Source organism: Capsicum annuum, chromosome 11, assembly GCF_002878395.1.
Source record: "Capsicum annuum cultivar UCD-10X-F1 chromosome 11, UCD10Xv1.1, whole genome shotgun sequence".
Lineage (NCBI taxonomy): Eukaryota > Viridiplantae > Streptophyta > Magnoliopsida > Solanales > Solanaceae > Capsicum > Capsicum annuum.
Window position 1 is genome coordinate 164,736,590 of NC_061121.1, and position 6,584 is coordinate 164,743,173.

The following is a 6,584-nucleotide window of genomic DNA, read 5'->3' on the forward strand; positions in this document are numbered from 1 at the left end:
AAACGCACGCTAATCGCGCGCACCCACTGGAATTTGTGTCCAAAATTTTGCTTATGTCTTTATCATCCTATCTTTCATCCCTTGTCTTGTGGTGTATTTCTCATGGATTTTTAGCCTTTATAACATCAATATATTATCATATTCAGCTCACAAATATTCCTACAACATCACACACCATGAATTAGAGATCAAAACAACACAATATCCTTAGCGATAAATCAAAACACAAGCTAAAACTAGGCTAATTCGCAATGATCTCCAACTTTATGTTTCGACTCTTGACTTATTCAAATTAAATTTTGTGTCTTACAAACACGTTATTCCACTCAAATTTAAATATATAAATTATTTGTAACAAATTAAACACATTAGAATCAAACGAAATCAACTAGACACATACCTAGCTCAAGCTAGTAAAACTAATTTTTTGGGTTGACCTCTAACTAACTCAATTAAGTACAAACTTGTTTGAAAAACACATTGAACATTGTAATCACACATTTGGTCACTTATATGCTTATTTATATCATATTAACACATAAATCACATGAATTATTCTCAAAACAAGACGAAATAAGCTAGAATAGTAATGCTAGAATGCATAAGTACACCCCACATCAACCCTGATGGTGCCTATATTTTATGGATTATCTGTTTTCATTATTAGATTCTTATTTTATTTTTATCTTATTTATGATGATGTCAGATGAGCCTTTCCCTATGATATACTGAGTGACAATATTCTTAAGAAAAAATCATTGTGTTGGATTTTGAGCCATAGATACAGGGTAAATCTAAGTACCCATAGCATTGGAGTTTGGGATCACCCTTATACCTATGGTGAAGTCTGAGTAGCCATGTGTTTTTCCCTCATAAGAGCCAAAATATGATACCAAGGCTTGGTTTGGTGCTATCAATAGCAAATTTTTCATGTTGTGAATGAGAAGCAAACACCCCTCTCCGTCTAAAAAAATTTTAAAAAATAAGGGCATGGACGTGAATAATTTTGTAATGGTGATTTACCTCTTTTTGTGACTCCAAAGTCCTTAGTTGTTTGTATATGGTAAATACATCATTTTGTCTCTAGTAGGAAATGCAATTAAGACTTCTTGAAAAGTTTGCATATCATGTGTGGTGAGCATAGTTGTTTAACTCTCATGCTTACTTGTATCATCTATAACTTTCTCCGTTAGTCGCTCCAGGATAATTGTGATTATGCTTGGTTGGTGAAATAATCTTATGCCTTCCTTGTGAACTTGGAAACCCACTTTAGACTACAGAGCCTACCCGTACATAGAATAGTATCCCTAGTCACCCATTTTGATCCTTTGAACCTTTCTTTGGCAACCACATTACAAGCCTTGAACTATTTGAAGTTTACCCCTTTTTTGAACCTTACCCTTCTTGAACTTAAAAATATAATTTGAGGCCAAAAGTCTAAGTTGAGGGTGGCTAATTTTGGAAGAGGTGACGTTGGGCCATGGTACTGTATGTGGATACGTAAAAGATAAGAAAGGAGAGCAAGTGAGAAGGTGAAAAAATAAAGGAATCATCAAACGAAGAAAAAGCATAGATTGTACAAAAGAAATAAATGAGAAAAAATGCTTTCAAAGAAATGGGTAAATCAAGATAGTGAAAGTAGGCACATGTCTAAAGTTGGAATCAAATGAAGTGGCTTATGGTTCAAAGTTTGATTGAATAGTGTGATGTAGATGTTCAAGGAGGGTGTAGTCATTTTGTTCCTAAATGATATCATACCTTTCCCCGAGCCTACATTACAATCTTGAAAAGTCCTTCGAGATCTTCAATCAAGTGTATTCAATGCAGTGGCGATTGAACATAAGACAAAGCATATGGTATGATACTTGTTCGCATTAAGAGATCATTTGTGAGAGTGAGTGATATCACTTAAATCCCTTTATGCATGTTAGATACTTGGGTATGTGGTATTTCCTTTCGTGAGGAGGCATGTAGACTAATTGAGGCGGGTGAAATTATCATCTTCCAAAAATAAGGCAAAGGAGTATGGTTGAGTCGCGTTTGATGGAGAGGTACTTTTAGAGAGTTAGTGATTATTGCCTACTTTTTCATTAAATTCTTTTGCATCCTTGAAAGTGTGATTTAGTTTGAGGGGAGTTGTAAGAATAGTTTTACCCATGCTTGAGAGCTACTTTTTGGTGCTAACCATGTTCGAAATCATTGTGATCATTTGATCGTATGAATGGGCTTATAATTGCATAGCCTCATTGAATAAGAAGTAGTGTTGCTTAAGGACAAGCAAAGGATTAATTTAGGGGTGTTGATGAGTGGCAAATTTAACACTCATTGATATCCAAATTTCCGTACACTACTATGATTAAATTGTGTAAATAAGGTAAATTTTCCATTTTAATGCACTAATTCCTATAGTTTGCATGTTTATAGGTAATTGGAAGAAAACAAGTGAAGTGAGCTGAAAAGAGAACAAAAATGGCAAAGTTAGTGCAAAAGCTGGAAAATCTAGAGCAAGTATCGACCCTCAGTTACCGCGATAGCGGTCTGAGGGTCGCACTCGCGAATAGTCAAGGCCCAGCCAAAGTTAGAGATCGCGAGGGGACCACCGCGACTGCAGAAGTCGTGGTCGCAATTAGGCAATGGTAATTGTGATGACACGGCCAAATGCCAAGGGGCAGTTTCATAATTTTAAGTAGCTAAACCCAAATTCTCAAAAGGGCAATACCCTTATACTTTTGTGGCATCTTCCAACTAGAATTTAATTTTTATGTAGAGAGAAACCCTACCGCTTTGGGAAAGACAATTGTTGCTTAATTTTTCAAGAGATTTTAGTTGTGAATTGAGATTCAAGCTTGGGAATTATTCTTGTTTTATTATCAATGGAAGCATTGGGTGCTAACTTGGGTATAATTTCTCTCTCTAATCTCATAAGTAGCTAAACATTAACTCGGGGTTATGTTTGAATAGGGTGCAAATGTGTGGGGCTCTTGATTGTTAGTGTCAATTTTTGGTTAATGATGTTGGATTTCACTAATACTTGATTGTTAAATTGGAATTTATAGGTGAAATCCCCAATTTCACTAAGTCCCACATCATCCTTGAAAGAGGGATGTGGGTATTTCCTTAGATCCCACATCATCCTTGAAAAGGGGATGTGGGTGACAAGTATTTGTCAACAATGAATTAGATGTTAGATTATTCCTTTACATTATCTTAGAAATAAGGAAGGATTGTAAATTTTCTATGTCTTGGGCATCATCCTTAGAAATAAAGATGTCTAATTGAGGTTTTGGTTTATTTGCTTTCCACACCCATGAGGTATCGAAAGAATCCATGGGTGATATTTTGGTGTTTTATTGAAAGACTAACCACAAAATCCCTAACCTAGCCTACCCATAAATTCATTAACTAGAATTTGAATTTCACTCTCATGTACCCATACAATATTTGCCCCTAGGAAAGCATAATCCTAAGAATATTCTCTTATTGGAATTCAATATAAAACTATTTCTCTCAAGTAGTGTTTCAAGTTAGTTTTGTCTAAAAAACATTCCAAATATGACCCCCCCCCCCCAATTTAATTCATGTCTTGTTTTATGCTTACATTGCGGGTCAACACTTAGTAACTATTAACATACATAGGACTCAAAAACTAGTCACACTTCTCATGGATTTGACCCCAAATCAAGTTGGGTTATTATATTGACAGCGATCGTCTTGCCTAAAAATTAAGGAGTAATTTGAGTATGATCAAGCTTGAAGAAAAATTGATGGATTCTCAAAAGCATCTCATGACTTCTCTCAACAAGAATGGGGAACGAGAAAAGGCCCTTGTCCATATAAGAGAAAAAACTTAACAAATCACTAAAATGGACCACATCCTCACAAATCCTTTCTTATTTAACTGGCCAAGGTATCAATAATGGTAAAGGCCTTGGATATCAGTATAAAACCCAATCACTTGGGTCTTAAGGAAAAGTTGTTCATGGTGTTAGAAATAAGGTCTAAAAACCTCTATGCATTCATTGTAGAATAGATAAGCACTTGAAGGAAAATTGTCAATATTGGCTTGGAGATAGAATGAGCAATGTTAGATAATCCAACAGGAGAATTATTACCCTAAGTGTTCCATACCCTTGAAAATGTGAAAAATAACTCTCTACCTAAATTGGCCAAGAAAGATTTGATCACACTTTTATCTTTCTTCTAAAAACTGAAACTCAGGTGGGTTTCCAAATCTAACAAATAACTTTGATTATACGTAGGAGAAAGGGAATGCAGTTAGAATAGGTTTATGGATAATGGATGCTTAAAGCACATGACTGGGAAGATTGACTATTTTTTCTCTCTCTCAAGACACTTCAAGGTGGAGGTGTCTCTTTTGGAAATGGTAAAAAGGGCTATATCCGGGGTGTGGGAAATATTGGAAAAATCACCTGATCAAGAAATAAATGATATGTACTATGTGAATAGCCTCAAGTATAGTCTTCTAAGTGTTTCTTAAATCTGTGATAAAGGTGATGAGGTGAAGTTCTTATCTGATGGATGTACTGTGTCAAACTTGAAGTCTGGGAGAGTTATTCTCAAAGCCAAAAGGTTCAAAAATATGTATATGGCTGATTTAGAGTCTGTAGCTGATGGGGAATTAACTTGATTAAGTGTTCAAAGTGAAGATAATGATCTATGGCACAGAAGACTGGGACATGTAAGTTCCTCTTTACTGAACAAGTTGATTTCAAAGGACCTGGTTCGTGGCATGCCAAAGTTGAAATATCCAGACAACAAGGTTTGTGATACTTGTGTTAAGGGTAAACAAATCAGGTCTTCCTTTAAGCTGAAGAAGTAGGTGAGTACTTCAGACCTTTTGAGTTGTTGCACGCGAATCTATGTGGACCTGTTAAAGTATAAAGTAAGGAGGAAAGAAGTATGTATTTGTCATTATAGATGACTACTTCAGGTTCACCTAGACAATATTCTTGATAACCAAGGATGAAACCTATGAGGTTCTAGTAACTTTTTCCAAGCAAATTCAAATTAAGCTAAATTGTAAGATTGTTGAACTCAAATCTGATCATGGAATTGAATTTGAGAACTCCCAAGTTGTAGGATTTTGTGTTGAATATGGAATTAGTCATAACTTCTTTGCTCCTAGGACTTCTCAACAAAATGGAGTTTTTGAAAGAAAAAAACTCTTAGTTATTGTTAGGACTATGTTGATTAATAGTGGGCTTCTATTAGTACTACCTGTTATGTGACAAATAGGTGTTTGATCAGATCTCTCCTAAACAAGACCCCATATGAGCTTATGTTCAATAGAAAGCCTAAGCTTGACTACTTCAGACCTTTTAGGTACAAGTGTTTTGTTATAAATAATAGAAAGAATGGACTAGGAAAGTTTGTCTTCCAAAGTGATAAAGAAACATTTGTGGGCTACTCCTCAACATGAAACGACTACAAAGTTTTTAATAAAAGAACTTTGTGTGTTGAAGAAAGTATACATGTGGTCTTTGATGAGTTTGGAAAGCTAGTAAATCCAGGTGATGATGAAGATTCTGATATTGAATAACTCATTCCTATTCAATGGGATGATATTGCTGAAGATGATGGCCAAGGACTAAATGATTTATCTAGGAATGTTGAAGATGATGATTATCTAGGATCTCAGTTATAGAGCCCTGCTCCAGTTGAAGAATATCAAGAAAGGTCTAGTCAAAATCTTCAAGGACCTGGTCCCAGTGGAACTCATGTCAGAAGGTCAAACTGGAGGCACATATCTTCTCACCCATTTGAGAATCAGACTTTACCTTTAGAATCTAGAATCTGAATAAGAGCTCAAGCCAAAAATTTCATGGCATTCTCAGCATTCTTGTCCCAAATTAAGCCTAAAAATGTGAAAGGCTCTATAAAATATGTAGACTGGATCAATGGAATGTAGAAGAAGCTTTAGGAATTTGAATGAAGTCTTGCACCTGGTCCCCAGACCTATTGATAGAATGACTATTAGGACCAAATAGGTGTACAGAAACAAGCGGGATGAGCATGGATCTATCAAAAGAAATAAAGCAAGGATGGTTGTTCAAGGTTATAACTAAGAAGAAGGAATTGACTATGATGAGACATTTTTCCTTGTAGCAAGGATAGAGGCTATCAGAATTCTTATTGCATTTACTGCCTACATGGGGTTCAAACTCTTCTAAATGGATGTCAAAAGTACTTTTCTGATTGAAAACTTAAAGGAAGAAGTCTAAGTCAAGCAACCTCCAAGTTTTCAAGATGCATATTTTCCTCATCATGTGCTTAAATTAGACAAATCTCTTTATGATTTAAAGCAAGCACCAAGGGCTTGGTATGAGAGACTTTCAAAGTTTCTTCTGGAAAATGGCTTTAAAAAGGGGAAAATTGACAGTACTCTCTTTTTAAAGTCCAGAGGTAGCAACTTATTAATTGTTCATATATATATTGATGACTTAATCTTTAGAGCTACTTCTGAATCACTATGTAAAGAGTTTCAAAGTGAATGGAGAGTGAATTTGAAATGAATATGATGGGTGAATTATGTTTCTTCCTAGGCTTGCAGATTAAGAAAACTT